Genomic DNA, 17,448 nt, shown 5'->3' with positions numbered 1-17,448 from the left:
ACAGGAAAACCACTTCTTACAACTCTCAGCCCTATTCTAATAACATCTATTTCGTTGCTTACACAGACTCTACAAAAGGTAACCATTGGCCGTCTTACTGACAAACAAGGTTAAATTTGCCAGTTTCATAGAAGAGCAATCTATCTGGCATTTGCCAGGCTAAAATTATTTTTATATCTATGCAAGTTATACTATCTTGTAAATTACATTGCAATTTTGATTGCCATATCTGTTAATACAATTTGTAGTATTTATATTTTAAAGCTTAGATTTTATCAAGACATTGAGATTAGCTTAAAATCGCAAATAAATATAGAATTTTCTGGTTTTCACATTTTTTTCTGATTTTCACATTATTAAACATAATAATTTTGAAAATTCTCTTTCATTAAGTTTATTTCAAGTATCCTTGTTAGAACATGTTTGAAGACTATTCACATTGCTTGATTGATAACTACTAAGGACACACAGAAACAATAATTTCTGGCCCACTTTAAAATATATGTGTATTTGGCATGCCTAGGTGGCTCAGTCAGTTAAGCCTCCGGCTTCAGCTCAGGTCACGATCTCATGGTTCGTGAGTTGGAGTCTCACAGCCTGTTTCAGATTCTGTGTGTCCCTCTTTCTGCTCTCCCCATGGATACTCTGTCCCTCTCTCTTTTTCTCTCTCTCTCAAAAGTAAATAAATATTTAAAAATTAAAAAAAATATATATGTGTATTTTATGGGTATTTTATATAAATTATAAAAAATATAGCTATTTAATGCTGTATTTCAATGTAATGTTTATATGATATTTAAGAGGTTACTAAAAACAAAGTATCTCTTTATATACCAGTTTTATTGACCTTGCAAATGGAATGCACTGCTGTATACTGCATCAGGCCTCACCATTTAAAGGGCACAGTGGGTCACTTTACAATACGTTTTACAAGAATATATTATTTTAATGACAAAAGCAGTTATCCTCACTTAGTAGTATTCTTTTCCCTTTATTATGTGAAGATTCTTGGAAATTTCATGATCAAAATTAGAATGAAGGGGCAGTTTATTATAAGCAAAAAAATTGAACAGGTACTTTCCCTTTCAAGAACATTAAATGAAAATTCAAGACTAAGGTAGTAAACAACAAAAAATTTCAAAGTTTTATATATGATGCAATTACACATTTCTTATCCCCTAAGGTGTTGGTGTCTTCAATGTATTTTTAAAAATTTCCAAATGTAATCTTTCACTCTCTCACAAGTTATACTGAGTAAATATAACCTGATATAAAATAGAATTCCTTAATTTCATCTTGGATACATGTGGCTGACTTCAGTTCTAACACTTCTATCGCAATCAAAACACAGAAGTATTAGCATGTGCTTTTTTAAATCTTCACTTGTTGAGAACTCGTACTTTACAACCCTGCTAAATGTTAGATTATATTTTTTAAACAAAAGTACACATGTTCCATATTATTCGAGTTTCTCCAGGAAACTTAGAGTCTGTGTAGCGACAAAATAGATGTCATTAGAGTAGGGCTGAGAGTTGTAAGAAGAGATGGTTTTCCTGTTCTCCAGGAAAACAGAACTAATAGGATATAGAGAGATAACAGGTAGGTAGATGATAGATACATATACATACGTGCATATACATATATCATATCATGATATAGATAGATGATAGATAGATAGATAGATAGATAGACAGATAGATATTTATCTATCAAGGATTATGAGGAATTAACTCACACAATTATGGAGGTGAGATGTTCCATGATCTGCTCTCTATAAGCCAGAGACCCAAGAAAGCCAGTGGTGTGGTTCCAGTCTGAGTCTGAAAGCCTGAGAATCTTTAGAGCTGATGGCCTAAGTCCTGTTCAAGAGCAGAAGACCCATGTCCCAGCTCAGAAGTCAGGCGTAGAGAGTGATTTCTGCCTCCTTCACCTCTTGGTTTTATTCGGGCCCTCAGTGGATTGGATGATCCTCACCTACCTCAAGAAGGGCAAGAGCAATCTTCTCTAAACTCAGTCTACAGATTCAAATGTTAATGTCTTCCTGAAACACCCTCACAGACACTTTCAGAAATAATTTTTAGGTAGATATCTGGGCATCCTGTGGCCCAGTCAAGTTGACACATAAAATTAACCTTCATATGTTCTATATTTCAAAACTTAAGTAATTAGAATTACAGTCCAATCTTCTTTAATCAGTGCATTCTGCCTAGTGCTAAGCTTTGTCTTCATGGCATTTACAATGATATGTTTTTATATTTAATGTGCAAAGAGAAAAATCACCTTAACAAGGTGTCCAGTCAAGAACTTTAGCGTAAAATAGATTTTTATCTTGCAACTGAGGTAATTTTAGCATTTTGAGTGCACCCTAATTATGTGAGTTATGAGTAAAAAATGTGGTTCATGTAAATATGCCTTCTATAGAGCCAGCAGACAAAACCTAATCATAGCAACACAGAGATGCTAACCTTGGTGGCCTGAATTAACAGCTGACCCTGTGCTCTATTAATGTAAGGGAATCAAGGGCAACTTTACAGTTTATGTATGGGTATAATTGAAATTCTATTTTCATATAATAAAGCTGTCCAATATGTAGTAATTTATGTATAATAAATAAAATCGAATATATAATAAAATTGGCCTGATATTAAAAAGTAACTTTGCCATGAATAGATATGTTTATTTAATATAATAAAGCCAATTAATAGAAAACACTGGAATTGTGCACTCTTTCCCTCGTGGCTAATATAGTATCCTTTTTCTTTTATTTACTTAACTTCTGTAATTCTGGCTTGAAATAAAATCCTCACTTGTTTTCCTTCCTCTTAGCTTAAAATTCACATTCATTTTGGTAGTAGAGCATACAACTCAGCTGGGGCGAATCTTGTACCTCAGGCTTGTTTTCCTGCTCCTCCTAAGAATTTAATTAGCTAATTAGCTTTCTCAGGTGTAAGCAACAGATGCCTCACATCTGCCCAAAATATGTGACTAGCCAGGAGCACTTTTTCCCCCACGTCAGACTGAAGAAATGCGTTGCATCTCTTTAGTTGGCTTTTGCTTGCATACATGATTCCAACTGGTCCTGAGGCTAATATGTTGGCCCTTAACATTATTTCTCCCCAAGGAAGTCAATCTATTTTGTCTCTTCTGTTGCGCTCTACGATCAATTATGGTTCCTCTCTTTCTCTCCCTAGTTTTTTCCTATGGCTCTTTAATATCTACATATAAAGGTTTTTTCTTCTGGAGTAGCTTGTCATTTACAGACCAGATATTTTCTCTCTATTTCCTGGAACATGTGACGACTCCCCCCACCCTTTCACCCTTACCATAGAGCAATATTTATTTATACCATTCAGTGTCCATAGAAGCCAACAACAAAAATGACTGGCTGATTTGAATCGAAAATATTTCACAGACTTCGGTAAGCTTAGAGAATCACTCAGAAGAATAGCGGAATGTGTTTGGAAATAGACGGAAACAAAGAGAGGCCACAAAGCCAGAACTAATACAAAATCATAGGACAGAAAACATTCTGAGTAAAAGTCATTCTGACTGCCCACCAATACTACCAGCACTTAAGTCATGGGGGCTAGACTGCTGTCTCTAGAGAATGGATTTGCTGCTGTCACTGCAGGATATCAACGTGGATTCTTTATCATGCTTTTTTGCCACAGTGGCTCTCGATTTAAAGTCTGGCACTGAAGCTGTCAATTATCTGGTCCTAGATCACAAGTCCACATGCATTAAATACAGGGCAGACTGGGAAAGTAAGTATCTAGAATTTTCAGCTCTGCAGAAAATGTTAGCCTCATCTTCTACTGAAAATTAACAATAAAAGACAACCCCAATGTAAGTAGATAGTAAAGTACCAGTGAACCGATACAAATGCAGAAGTCTATTACTTCAGTGCAGAAAAATTGATATAGAATCATAAAGACAAATATCTAAAATCACACAACATGCAGCTGCCATGTTTCTGTTGAAAGAACTCTCCAAGGTGATAAGAAGATTGTATATTTCGATTAAGAAAATGGTTACGTATTTGACAAAATTGATTAAATCTGTGCCGTGTGTGTATGTGCGCACACATACGTGAATAAATAGCATGTGAAAAACTGCATTGTATTAGAATTTCAATCACATAAACCACTTTGATATATATAGTACTAAGTATATCTGATATAATGTGGTTCATAATATATACAGTTAATAAATGTATATAATATACAGAGGTATATAACATGTATTTATTAGAAATTGCATAAACATATTTACATTTATACGCACACCAGTATACAAATACTCATGAGAATGACATCTGATAGAAAGCAAAATCAGAATGTGCGAATGTCCTATTTAATAAATAAAAATGTGTTTACCTCACTGTGATATACATATACACTTCAAGTACAAATTTACACGGTATTTAATTTTTTTAATTTCATAATATGTTTCAGAGCCAACTATATAGTAAATGTCAACATGCTTTTTGAGTCAACACATCTTTACTTCTAAATTTTATTCTAGTTTCTTAAGTTAAAACTATAAACCATTTGTCAGCAATTTCTTAAGTAGACATAACGAAGCAATAATTAGGCTGCAATTCAAGTTTCATATGCCACATTTGCACCACTATAATTAAGGGTCTTCAAGCTTTTCAATTACACTGTTCTTATATATTTTGTTATTTATAATTATACTTGAAGAAAATCACTTCTCAATTTTTCAAAATTGAGGGGAAATTCAAAGCTTATTTTTGAGCTAGAATATTTAACAAATTTTGCAAAGGATTGAATAATTACTTCTTCAAATACTAAAAATATTTCTTTCCCAAAAATGTCGCGTTGCCTAACAATATTTTGCTCGACAGTCCTGGCATATAAACTGTTCAAAAACGTTGTACAAGATTCACACCAAGTAAGTAATAATTTGACACATTTTCTACACATATGTTGATCATATAGGCAAAATATCTTTATGCATATATTAAATAATTTAATAATTTAAGAATTTTTCTTTTTTTCTTTTTTTTCAATTTTTTTAATGTTTATTTATTTCTGAGAAAGAGCGAGAGAGAAATAGAGAGCGCAAGTAGGGAGGGCAGAAAGAGACGGAGACACAGAATATGAAGCAGGCTCCAGACTCTGAGCTGTTAGCACAGAGCCTGACGCAGGGCTTGAACTAGTGAACCATGAGATCAAGACCTCAGCTGAAGTCAAACGCTTAACCAACTGAGCCACCCAGGTACCCCAAGAAAATATTTTTTTTAATATTTTCATAAAACAATGTATTATCGTTGGATTTTGTTATATATATTATGTAGTACAAATATATTTATATTTATACATTTTGAAAACTGTAAATTAAAATTCCATAAAGACTTCAAACAATGTTTAAGAGTAATTTCTTTTTTTTTTATGTTATTTTTTTTTATTTTATTTTTTTTTTAACGTTTATTTATTTTTGGGACAGAGAGAGACAGAGCATGAACAGGGGAGGGGCAGAGAGAGAGGGAGACACAGAATCGGAAGCAGGCTCCAGGCTCTGAGCCATCAGCCCAGAGCCCAACGTGGGGCTCGAACTCACGAACCGCGAGATCGTGACCTGAGCCGAAGTCGGACGCTCAACCGACTGAGCCACCCAGGCGCCCCAAGAGTAATGTCTTTTAAGAGATCTGCAGAAGTTCAATACTAAATTAAGAGTGGCAAAGAGGACTCAGTCATTTATGATAGCATATGAATATTTCTTAGGCTGAGCCCTTCCTCCAATTTGTGTTATTTTCCTGCCTGTGCTGAGATTTTTCATCCTTTATCTACTTTTTTATTTTTTTTTTCTGTTTCTTACGCTTGTATCTAAGGTGGAAGTTTAGATACTTCAGGCAATAAAATACAGACTTCTCGTTACTTCTTAGAAACTAAACAAAGGCATAAACCTGAATGGGAAATAAAATTAAAGCTTTATCATCTCAGCAGTGGAAACAAGTTTGAGATTATGTTGAGATATAAACTTGCAGGTTTCTCTTTTTCTGTAAAAGAATGTGTAGTGGAAGGCAGGGATGCTGATAAAAGCCTTCTCTACTGACAAAGGGCTTCTAAGCTGAGCATTATTTTAGAAGCAACATTATAAAGCAGTTATCAAATATTCTTGCTGTCCAGAAATTTAGACTGCGAAAGAAATTTTTTAAATAGTCCCTAAAGGTGTCAAGTTGAGATGCCATTTTTAAATGTGCATTTGCTAATTAAATGTGTTTTTCATATGAATTTTAATACATTACCTGTTTCAAGTCTGTATTCTGGCTTACTAACCTAATAGTAATCTTAGGAAGGACAGTATCCAGTCTTAATAATTTTTCTTCATTGCTGATTGCACACTGTAATCATTCAAATACATACCAATTGTTAAATACTTACATTTTAAGTATTCTCAAATGCAACCAAACTAAAATAAAAATAACTCAGACAAACATTCTTTGGGTGTATGAACCATTGACTGAATTTTACTTACCAAAATTCATTAGAGTGTAGTTATTGTTAAACTTTTATATTTGTGATGTTGAGTTGATTTCTAGGAAGTCAACAATAAATGTAGTTAATATATAAAAAACTCAACAAAAATTATGGATTTTTCCCACTGATAACTCTTTTTAAGGATTTACAGACATTAAACAACTAAATTAATTCATACACTAGAGCAACATTTATTATAATATAAAGATTTATTATTTATATTAAATAATTCAATTCAAAGATAAATTCATACTTGTTTCAGGCCCTGAGCATCATGTTAACAAATAATTAATGTATAACTAATAAATGCATATTCACAATCACAACACATACTTTCCTATTAAGTTGTATTTGATGAGTGTATCTTGAAAGGAATCTTTTACTTTATTGTGCATTGAAATTGCACATTGAAATGAGACTTGGTACATAATTTCAACTTTATTTGACACATAACAAAAAGAAAATGACTCAAAGTAGATAATGATGCAAACACACACATCATGAATAAAGTATGAGCACCGACTGAAGGTCTTTATTTCTTGAGAAAATAGTAGTTTAGTTGTAAGAGTTGGACTCCTACTTTTGACAGAATTACAATAGATGTTATGCATGCATTTCTGAAATTTCAGGTCCTCACTGGCAAAATACAAACAAACAAATGAGCAAACACCTTTTGGCATAGATCACAGACATGCTAATTCTAAGCCATAAACCAAATTAAAAAACACTATGAAAATTTGAAATTACCACTCTCCTGTTGTTCCCTGTGGTGTTTTAAGTAAATGAAATTATTCAACTTCAATAAAGGAAGATAGTATCTTCAGGGAAGCGATGTAGAAATCAGAAAAGAAAACAAACCTTATGCTGTAACACATGTTAAAATTATTAAAATAATTACTTTTTCAGTTTTTTTTTAAATGTAAGTACATGTACAAATATATCTTTACAGGATTTCAGTAATACAAATAATAAAATAATAAATATTCTTATTGCCAAATGAGTATTGACTTAAAGACTTCTCTACCCAAAGTTTATGGATTGACAGACTCTTATTATCCACATTATTTATCTCTCTTAAAAAAAAAAGATTTTGAAAAATTTTGTTCTTTTATTTGTAAGTGTATCTCTGTGGAAAAGCAGAATTATATTATGTAAAGGCAAGATAGTTCAATGATTGAAAGATTAAATTTTTATAGGTCTGTGACAATTCTACTAAGGGAAATGATGAAATCATGATTATAAAATTACAAGTTTCTGATAACAGAGTCTTCTGTTTCATAGATTGAATTTCTCATAGATTGAATTTCATTGGACATATCCTTTCATCTTATGCAAAAACTTGACTCAGTACCAGAATCTTTGGGAAGTCTCAAAATTATTAGTGAAGCGATTTTATTGACTTTGTATTACCTGTAGATGACCCTAAGGATATTTTCAGGGTGTTCTTGTTTCTTAATACCCAGACAAGCATTTTCATATAACAGATCACATAACACAAAATGTAAAATAACGTACCTCAATATTTTATTAAAAATATTCAATTTCCCATTGGCATCAGGGTTACTGTAAGTCTTTTGTGGCTAGATTATTCCCTTTGCTCATTTAAAGAAGAATACAAATAAAGCATTAAAAAAATCATTCCAATAGAAGAGGCTTAGAAGATTTACTTTAGCAAATATTAAAACAATAGCTATCAGACTAACAGTTTCAGGGCAGATAAATTCTTCTTGGGATCAAAATATATATTACTTTATGATCTCATAAAATGATATATTGTGTAGTCAAGTGAGAAAAGAGAAAGAAAGAACTTTTCTCTTAATGGAAAGATTGAAAATCATTTCAAAGAAAATATCCTATACCTTTACTATTCATTGAATTAAACTATTTTTCCTAAAATTTAGAGAAAGGAAACCATTAGATTATTCCAGGACTTAACATTTATTAAATGCATATTATTTCTTGGTAGCATTTTCGGTAACTGGGATATAGCATATTACAATCAGACCAGTTTTCTGCCTTTACACACGTAAGAGGAGAATACATAATATAATGGATGAATATATAAACACATAATATAATGTCAGGTATTAATAGGTTCTGTGAAGGAAAATTATGCCTACTAAGTGGATTGAGTGCTGGTTTAGACATAAGAGGAGTTATCTGACCTACTTGAATCAAACAAGGGATCTACTCATGTGCATAACTTAGGGAAGCACATTTTAGGAATCTGTAAAGGGGCAGAGGATCCCACGATTCCTGAGCCTCATGTTTGCATGGAGAATTTAAAGGCTAATGTGCTTGTGGATAATGAGTAGAAGAATGGTAGAATATAAGGTTTGCAGAAGTGGACAGAGTGTAGGTGTTGTAGCATTTCCAGGCCAAATGAAGAATTTATAATTGTATTCTAAGTGGAAAGAAAGACTTTCAAAAGAGGAGAGCAGAAAAGTGACATAATGTAATTTGTAAAAAAGAAGTTCCCTCTTGTTTTATGGAGAACTGATTTGGGGATCCAATGGGGAATTAGGAAAAAGCAGAATTAAGGAATCAGTAATTATGTTGGTAGCCTAAGGGGAGAGATCTTGGTGGTGATGATTAGTAATTGTTTTGAATGAGGTCCTATTTTCAATATACCTAAAAAAATTCTAAATATCGAATATGAGCTTGAAAAGAGATTAAAAGATAACGATTGGAAAATTACAATACTTCAGTCTCTTGAAAATTTATCTAAAATATCCCTATAGACAGTGATTTTCATATGTGTGTGGGGAGATAGGGAGTTCCTATGTTTTGTAGAACATTTGGGGAAATCTGTGAGTTTGTATTTTGTTGTCTAGTGATTGAAGGGGCCCAATGATATTTATTCTGGTGCATGTTTATCCTTGAAATACTAGATGCCCTGGGTTTGAGACAATTTCACATAAAGAAGACTTGTCCTGGGTCTTGAGCAAATTTTCTGACCCTAAAATTTAACTTTGTTCCCAGATCCAAATATAGTATATTTTGAATAATTTTAATGTTCATTGACATTTCCAACATTGCACTTATCAAAAAAATTTTTTTTAAATATATTTACCAAGAATTACTCACTATTTTGGAAAAATCATACCATCCAACAGTAATGCTACTTATGGTCAGTTGGAATCTCAACTACTATAAAGGTGTATCAGTCTGCATTTGTATACATTACTTACAAATATGTATCAGAGTTCTTGTGAGTCCTTTTAACAGATTTAAAACTAAATTATTATAACATTTGGCACATAAAATGCAGGGACCTCTTTGAATTTTATCAAAAGAGGCTATATATCATGATAGTCATCTATTTGTGAATTCATATAAATTACAATTATAGCAGGCAATTTTAAGAATGTTTATAAAATTATATATTAAAATTATTAATATCTACCTTTCTTCAAAGTAATACTTTCCAGTATCTTTTCTCAAAACATTACCATTTCTCCTGATACATTGAGGATATCATTCCCTCTTCATTTAACTTTTACTATTTCCTACATATCATATTCATTATTTAAAATAATACTTTTTTCTGTCTCTTTCAGTGTATATATTTTCTATGTGTCTATTGTCAGTTTCAAAAAGTCTGTTTTTATTTTCTCACCTTCTGCAAACTATCATCTGTGAATTTTGATTTTCAAATATGTATTTTGCAAGTCTAGAATTTCCATTTGATACTTTTCATACATTCCTATATTCAATTTTCTCCATACTTTTAACTAGTTTTCTAAATAATGCCTCTTCTATTTTCTTTACCATACCACTGTATTTTAAAATCTTTGGTGCTAGGGGTACCTGCGTGGCTCAGTCACTTGGGCATCAGACTTTGGCTCAGGTCATGATCACATGGCCGGTGAGTTTGAGCACCACATAGGGCTCTGTGCTAACATCTTGAAGCCTGGAGCCTGCTTCACAATCTGTTTCCCTCTCTCCCCGACCCTCACCCGCTCACTCTCTGTCTCTGTCTCTGTCTCTCTCTCCCTCTCTGTCTCGTCTCTCTCAAAAAGACACATCAAAAAATTATTTTTTAATTTAAAATATTTGGCGCCAAATTACGTAAGTGGATTATATGTGAGTTTATTTTTAGTTTTAGTTTTCTTTCTTTCTTCTTTCTGTCTTTCTTTCTTTTTCTTTCTTTCTTCTTTCTTTAGAATTCTTCTTAACTTCTGGCCTTATGGCCCTGTCTGTTAGCATGTTGAGAATTTTTTTATTTTGTGTCAGTTTGTTTTTATAAATATATAGGTCCTAGGTGAAATGATCTTTCTCCAGAAATTATTCTTTATTTCATTACCTAACAAGAGTCATTTGAAGGCCATTACTTTAATTAGCGACAAAAGTGAGTGAAGTTTGAGTTGATCTGTCTTCCCGCTGAGATCCCAGTGCATTCACTTGGGCCCTTCCGTTTGGGAGATGTGGGTTCTAATCTCTGTCTCTGCAGTGCTGCAAGACTGCCAAAATTCCACTCACATTGGATTTTAGACCTCCATACTGCACAGAATTAAAAAGTGTTGTGAAAAGGAATGCTCCATGACTTCAAAATGCTCCATGACTTCAAAAATGCCTTTTTCTTTTTTTTTCTGTTTGTATAGGAGCTCTGTTTATTCAAAACCTAAAATCTTAGCCCCTATGAACACACAGACTTGAAATAGCCAACAGGGACCCTGAGGTTGCAGATAATTAGCTCACCATTCTTATGTTCTCTTTCCAGAATCCTAGCCCTTTTCATCCTTTTTGATTTAATCATTTTTTAAAACTTTTTTTAATGTTTCTTTTTGAGAGAGAGAGAGAGAGACAGAGTGTGACTGGGGGAGGGGCAGAGAGAGGGAGACACAGAATCTGAAGCAGGCTCCAGGCTCCCAGCTGTCAGCACAGAGCCAGATGCGGGGCTCAAACTCAGGAACCTGAAACTCTAGATCATGACCTGAGGCGAAGTCAGACCTTTATCAACTGAGCCACCCAGGTGCCCCTGATTTAGCCATTTCTGATATCTGTAAATAATTTATTTTGATATTTTGCATTTTATTTTTTTTTAATTAATTGAGTTTTGGTTTTGATTTTGACCTTTTCTTGTCAAAATACACTATCAGTAGGGAAGAATAAACAAATGCCCATGCATAGTTTTCAAAATTATAACATAAATTAGCCATAGTACAAGCATACATTTACTAGAACACCCTTTATCGTAAAAACATATAAATATTGCATCATATTTCATGAAATAGCTCTTTTATGTTTTAACATAAAATTGAGATTTTCCAAACGTTTTGTCTAAAATTAACATTGCAGGAAAATTAACTTTTTTTGCTTTTTTCTTCTGCCTACTTCCACTCATCAAACCATTGACTACTAATTAAGATCTGTATTCACCAGTTTGAGAAGATCAAAACATGAACAGCTGTTGAACATTATTCAATATTCATCAAAAATAGAGTAAGCATTTCTTTTTTAAAGGTGGTAAAATGATAATCCTGAGTAAGAAACCCTAAATAGGGATTTGAACTGCGATCAAAGCAGATTTCTCATGTGTTCCCTGGGAAACAAACCTATCCTTCTTCCTTTTTATTTTAGTTATCTTTGGTCAAATACTAATTGCATTTTTAATTGCATTTCACAATTTTCAAATAAAAGATAATATTAAAAGACAGTTTATATTTACAATACATTACAAGGAAAATAATTTCCATTAATTGTAGCATCATGACCATGCATCAGGAAGACCCGTCTTTAAGTTAAAGTTTTAGTTTTTTGCCACTAACTCCTAGCGTTAACTGTATTTTGTATATAACAGTTCATAGCATACATTGTTTTCCACGAGGATATTGTCACAGTCTTTCAAAAAACAAAAGGAAAGGTAGAATTGAAGTGATTTTTAAATGACTTAACTATCATAAGAGAGATTATTTTATCAGAATCATGAAAACACTACATTGATAGGAGGAATTTTCTGTAATGACTCCCCAAAGATGTCTGCATTTTAATTCCCAGAGGCTGTGAATGCCTTCAATTACATGGCAAGAGAAGAGTATAAGAGATAGAAAACCTATAAATAGTAATATTGCTGATACTTACTGGCATTCTTGTGTGTGAAACTCTTTGTAATTATTACTGACTTAATCATCAAAATAACCCTCGGAAAAAGATAAGTAAGGAAGTGGAGTCTGAGAGGGCTTGAACTGCCCGAGTGACTTCCCCGTAGAACACAGTTGTCAAATGGTGGAGTCAATATTGGAATTTAGGCATTGTGCCATTTTATTTATTGTACCCCGTACTACCCTGAACATTCTTTGGACTAAACTAGAAGTGGAAGTAAATCACGAACACTTGATAGAGTCAGAGCTGGATATTTTACAAATATGAAATGACTTCACAGACATTAACATATTGACCTTTTTACTTTTCTGTCATGAGAGAATTCTGATAGATGACACTTGAGATTCACTATTGACCTACTCTTCCAAAAACTTTGCTAGAATTTTGAAGCAGTTTCTCCTAGAAGCCCATGTATTCATCTTTAATGGTCATTCAGAAGAAGGAAAATCAGAATGAGAAACAAGACAGAAGACAGATATTTTTCAGCATAGCAGAAAAAAAAATGTGTTTTGGGGTTGGATACTGGAGGTTGGTGTCTCAATTCTTAACTCTACTTTTACCAGGGTTATATTTTCTCAAATAGACTATGAGTTGGGTTCTAATTCAATAGATGTAAATTTTATTTTTCCTGATTTTACTTTCTTTCTCCTCCGGATGTTTCAATAGCCTTTTAACTAGCCTCCTTCAGTCCAGAAACTCCTACTAGACTATGCATACAGATTAGTTACGAACATGTTCCTAAATTGTAAATTAAAGTAATATACTTGCTTCAAACCTTCTTCTCATGTCTTTCTCGTGTAACTTGAGTACGAAAGACCATGTACTTTGAGTGTAAATGTAACATGTATTTCTGATGCTAAGCAAACTGATCTACATTATCCGTTCTGAACTTTCTTCCTCTCCCTTCCTGTCTCAGTCTTAACAGACCCCATGATATGATTTTTTGTTGTTCCTTTTTTAGTGGTTGTGCGGCTCTTTATCTCTTCCTGAAAAGCGCTCCCATGAATAGTGCTTATATCCTTTCCATTCTGTTTATATTAGTTATAAAATATATTGAGAAATGGCATTATCTTATCTATTTGACTGTTAGCTCCATTTATAATAACCATGACAATAAGTGTGTCTGGCATGTGTTTAAAAATATTTATTGAGTTAATGTTTATTAACCTCCTCGAGTCCATTTCAATGGCCTGGGGTATTAACGCTTCAATCTCTTTTCTTAAATATATATTGAACATGTATTGTCTAATATAAAACTTCTAGCTATATAATAAAACAAATAAACATATTGATAGCTATTTCTAGTCTGTGTTTTGAGATTTTTTTTTCAGTCTTACCAATTTAGGGTTAAAGATAGTGATCTTAGAAAATATATCCATGTAGGATATTAATAAATGTTACACTACTATGCAAATGTATTATGCATCGTCAAATAGGACACTTAAAATTTTTAAAAGGGAACACGTAAGTATTGCCCTAACATCATTCTCATGTCTGCAGAAAGATTAGAGTTACATTTTTCACTGTTATGCTCAATTTCAATATAATCTATAACAAATAGTACAATATTAATGTGAAATGTCATCTTAGATTTAATGTATCTCCCTTGGATATTTTATATAGTTTTTTAAAAATTGACCAATTGGAAACAAAAATAAGATTGGAGAATGGAGTATATAAGAAACTAGATATGTAACATTTTTTAAATCTAAGATTTCATACAACGTGAATGTTTATCTTTAATTCTATTATTAATTCTTATCACAAACATGAACATTAAAATAAAAATAAAGTTTATCAGGAAAATATGAGAGTACGTACATGATATATTTATTTGTATTTCCTTTGAATAATCTGAATTTCACTCTATATCAGCATAGACATATATTTAGTCCTCCTAGTTTATTGTGTAAGCAATGTGAAAACAATTCTCATTTAAAATCCGTAAGGACTTAAATTCAAACCCTGGCTATGAAATTGCTTCAATATAAAGACCAGCTCCAGGGATGGATTTTAAATTCCAATCTTTTAAAAAATTTTATATGTCATTGATGAGCAATTTCTCATGTTCATTCCAATGAACAATAATGTCACAGTGCTCAAAAACAAGAAGTTCAATTCCAAACATATCCCCAGAGATAGCATCAATATAAAAGCAGTTTTTATCTGGATAGGTTTTGAATTTTCACCCTTCTAGGGAATTTGTGGTGGTTCTTTATTGATAGTAAATGGCAAAGTAATACTTATTTTGATACTAAGGCAGATTAATGTATTATGCCACATCGTATGTTTCAGATGCCACTCTAGTGCAGAAAACATGACTTTCAAATTCTTCTTATTTATTCATTTATCAGTTTATCACTATGTACGTCCAATATCTGTTTCAACTGCTATTTCATATTATTTTGGTCTTCTATTACAGAATCGCTTATGATGGTTTGTGTTTATTGTGTGTTTATACTGAAGACTTAATATATTTACTCACTTAATTCTTCCAGTAATTTAATGAGGGACCAAGATATGGAGAGAATACATAGAAACTTCTACTAGGCCAAAGAGCAATTTAAGATCAGGACCAAGATTTTAGGCTAATAGACGGAAACTAGTGTCCATGTTTCTAATCACTAATGGACACTCTCTAAACAAACATTTTTTTTTTAGGAATGAATTTAGTGGCTAACATTTGTGTTTTCATTTTATACATAAACTAAAACTAAATGTTAAAATTTCATTATTTAAAAAATGTTAAAGAATATTTTTGAATATTTATTTTTGGCTTTCATTTGATTTTATTTTGTATCTATGAATACACTTAAATATTAGTGTATTGCTTAAAATAGTACAAAGAAATAATGTCAAGTTTATTTTTGTTGCTTGAAGAGGTAAAAGTAAATGGAAAAGTCAAAGATAGTTCCAAATATTTTTAGATTAAAAATAATTTATTTTATTTCCATTATTTTCTCTCTAGAATAATTCTTATATAGTTTTAAATGAGAATAAAGTCATGTAAATTAGATGATTAGATAGAGAGATGATAGATAGATAATACATAGAGGATACATAGAAGATGGATAGGACAAGGGGTGAGGGAAGGGTAGGACTTTCAAAAGAGGAGACATACAATGAAGATTAAAACCAGAAACAACATGGGTAAAAAAGAGCTAGTCACTTTTACTTGGTCAGAGTCAGGATTTCTAATAGATACATCATATGACATGATTATTAGCAAGAATGCAGTCAGCTTTGTACACACTAGAGTTTAGTTATATTTGACTGCAGTACTGACAGAGAAAATAAAAACTTATTTTACAGTGACCTATTTCAGAAAAGTGAAATCTCTGAAGACAGAGAAGACATTAAGTAAATGGAATAGATAGTTTTGGTTACCTGAACATGTAGGAAATGGCATAAATAGTAACCAAAAAAGTATCAAAACTAGAAAGTTTCACCATTTAGACAAAACAACAAAACTTGTTTCTTTCAGTTAAAACAGGAATAGATTCAAATCCCCCAAATTGTAATAGTGTCAATAGAAATGTATGTATAGATAGATGATAGATAAAGAGATAGGTAGATAGAGGATAGAGGATAAATCGATAGATGCCCATTCATAAACATGCCCATGAAAATTCACAGAATTACTTGCCATGCAATTTACTGCTCCTTAAGCAAAATCTGGAAGAAATGTTTCCCAATCTCACACCCACCTCCCAGTTTACTCTATGCCAAATACAGATGATAAAGTGTTCTCAGACCTTGCATTAGGTAAGTATCATAAAAGGACTGAAATAATGATATGATATAAAAAAATAACACATATGTAAATGTAATCATGCAGTATTTACATTTTTTGATGTGGCAAACATTTTTATCATCATTATGGCTGTATTATATTTTTATTGCTGCCCTAACAATCACAATAAATTTAGTGACTTAACCCAAGACATGTTATTATTTCTCGATTCTTGAAGGTCAGAAGTCTGATAAGGTTCTAAATGGGTTAAAATGAAAATATAAGCTGGATTGTGTTTCTTTTGGAGGCCCCAGGAAAAATACGTCCCCCAGCCTTTTCCAAATTCTAGTGGCCATCCACATTCCTTGGCTATATTCTCTCCTTCCTTCTTCAAAAAGCTCCTAAAACTCTTGGAAGTTCTTTAGTGAAGAGGATGGGGGGGAAATTACTTTCTGTTATATTAATGAGGTGACTTTTGGAAAGGCCCTAGGTTACCTAAGGATGGGGGCTGGTTGCCAGGAACCCAACAATGTCATCAGAGGGTTGAAACTTTCAGTTCATCCCAGGACCTCCAGGGAGAAGTGAGGGGCTGGAGAATCACCAGCAGCCAGTGATTTAATCAATCATACCTCTCCAATGAAGGTTCTTTTATAATAAACTGATAATATGGCAAGTAAAATATTTCTCTGAGTTCTAGTAAGCTGCCATGACAAATTAATTCAACCCAGTAATGGGGCCAGTGGAACTTCTGATCTACAGCCCATAGATAAGAGCTTAAGCTAGAGATTAGCATCTGAAGTGGAGAGGAGAGCAGTTTTGTAGGACTGAGCCCTTAACCTGTGGGATCTGACACTATCTTCAGATGGATGGTGTCAGAATTGAATTGAATTGCAGGATGTCCCTAGCTGGTATCAGAGAATTACTTGGTGTGAGAAAAAAACCCACACATTGGAATTGGTGTCAGAATCATAGACATGTAAGATATATTGATAAATTCTGAGGATTAAGAAGGGACCATCTTTGGGGGCTATTATTCTGCCTACCAAAACAGTACCTACATTTTGAGAATTTATTGACAAAATAGTGTTTTGCTTTAATAAATCATGT

This window comes from Panthera pardus, unplaced genomic scaffold (genome assembly GCF_024362965.1).
Source record: "Panthera pardus isolate Hobbes unplaced genomic scaffold, ASM2436296v1 HiC_scaffold_13, whole genome shotgun sequence".
Taxonomy (NCBI): domain Eukaryota; kingdom Metazoa; phylum Chordata; class Mammalia; order Carnivora; family Felidae; genus Panthera; species Panthera pardus.
The sequence above is the reverse complement of the archived record's forward strand: the minus strand, read 5'-3'. Positions refer to the sequence as shown.